Raw genomic sequence first — 2,301 nt, 5'->3', positions numbered from 1 at the left:
TCTGAAGTCAGTGCTGCATTTAACAATAACTCATTACTTTACTTTTAATTTTTTGCATGGATAATACACGCATATTTTACAAAGTTCATCAGGTACAGAGGGTCAATAGGGTATATTACATGCTGACAGATGCACAGTAATGTACACACACGTTTTGTACTTTTCCTTTTTGCCTTAGCTGCTTATCTTGGGGATCTTGCTGTTCCTCACTTTTTTTTTTCCTAATAACTTATTGAAGTGAAATTCATGTGACATAAATGAATAATTTTAAAATTAGCAGTTAATACATACACAATGTGCACAATCACAACCTCTATCTAGTTCCAAAGCATTTCCATCACTTCAAAGCGGCTCCCCCTACCCAACCCCGCTAAAGCCCCAGGCCATCACCAATCTGCATTCTGTCACGATGGATTTATCTGTTGTAAATATTTCATGTAAACGGAATCATACAATATGTGTGACCTTTGGTGTCTGGCTTCTTTCGCTTAGCATCATATTTCGAAGATTCACTCATGTTTTAGCATGTGTCAGTACTTCATTTCTTGTTCAGGCTGAATAATATTCCATTGTGTGAATATACCGCAATTCGTTTATCCATTCATCCTGATGGACATTTGGGCTGCTTGCACCTGTTGGCTGTTGTGAATAGTGTTGCTATGAACATGTGTGCACATGTACTTGTTTGAGTACTGATTTTCATTTCTAGAATTAGAATTGCTAAGTCATACGGTAATGCTATTCATAATGTTAAACTTCTTGAGAAACTGCCAAGATGTTTTCCAAGTGACTGAACCATTTTACATTCTCACCAGCAATATACAAAGGTTCCAACTTCTCTACATCCTCATCAATACTTTTTTTTTTTAATTTTAAATAATAGCTATTTTAATGAGTGTGAAATAGTTTTGATTTGTATTTCTTTAGAGACTTATGATATTAGACGTAAGATATAAGCTACTGGGTGTCTTTTTATGTGTCTGTTGGTCAGTTGTTTGTTTTTAGAGCAATGACTATTAAGTCCTTTGCCCATTTTAAAAATTGAGTTGTTCATCTTTCTGTTGTTGAGTCATAAGAGTTCTTTACCTATTGTAGATGCTAGATCCTTATTAGATGCCATTCCTCAATTTCTTCATGTCTGCTCAAATGTCACCTTATCAGAAAAGTCTCTCCAAAGCAGATATAAAACAGCAACTCTCCTTCATCCTTTTCAGTTCTTGTTCTGCCTTATTTTCTTCATCACATTGATCAATACCTGAAATATAAATATAAAATGTGTCTATAAGCAACTCTCTCACTGGGTCTCTCTGTCTCTCTCTCTGTCTGTGAGTGTGTGTGTGTGTGTGTGTGTGTGTACTTTTAGAGGCCTCTCTCTATCCTGTGGAATGTAAGCTCTGTGAAAACAGAGGCTTTGCTGTTTTATTCATCTCTATTCCCAGCTCCTTAAACAGAGCACCCAATAAATATTTGTAGAATGAATGGATGCATGCTTGAATGAGAAGAGATAGAGCTGCCTCATTCTTTTGACAGGTGAAAATAATATCTCATTGTTGTTTTATAAAATGTGATTCTTAAAACATAATGTCTGCTCATCTAACTAAGTTTTAAGAGAATCGTTCCATCTAGTCTGGTTTCTTAAACCATCAGCTTGCCCACTCTAGGATTTATTCAGCCATCAGCTCATAAAAGCAGGCTGTTCTCCAGCACCCGTTTAACTCTTTACAGATCTGGGTCTGCACTGCTCGCCCTAACCTGTGTCCGTTAGCACATCTAAACCTGTTTCTTATCTGCTCTCTTTCTATCATCTCCCTGTTTCTTACCTTGAATGTGACACTCAGCTTGTTTTGTCAGCTCTGCCTTTTGAATATCAGCTGTATTCTGTAAATATCTTTCTTTGTCCACTTGGTTTCTGGACCCTCTTCAGTGGTCCATTTACTTGAGCAGATCTTTCACCAGTTTCTCTTCTCTTGGTCCTATAATTTAAACCCAATCAAGAATGTTTGGCGGTAGCTGCTGGCACAAAGTAGAGGGTCAGTTTTGGAAAACACTTTCCTTTCCATTTTTTCTGCAGTCACAATCTCTCTTTTGCTCGGACTGGGGTGCTATCAGCAACTCTATCACCATCTTCTGATCACTGGTGAAGCTTGGTCTCTCCCTCGATAATTAAGAATAGAGGTTCTAAAGATTTGGTTCTTGAATGGATAGTATTGGCATCACCTGGGAAATTGTTGAAGCTGAAAAGTATAGGAGCCTGTGTTTAACATTCATTCCCCCTGCCCCCAGGCAATCCCAATGCTTGCT

Source organism: Pteropus vampyrus, unplaced genomic scaffold (assembly GCF_000151845.1).
Source record: "Pteropus vampyrus isolate Shadow unplaced genomic scaffold, Pvam_2.0 Scaffold307, whole genome shotgun sequence".
NCBI classification, from domain to species: Eukaryota; Metazoa; Chordata; class Mammalia; order Chiroptera; family Pteropodidae; genus Pteropus; species Pteropus vampyrus.
The sequence above is the reverse complement of the archived record's forward strand: the minus strand, read 5'-3'. Positions refer to the sequence as shown.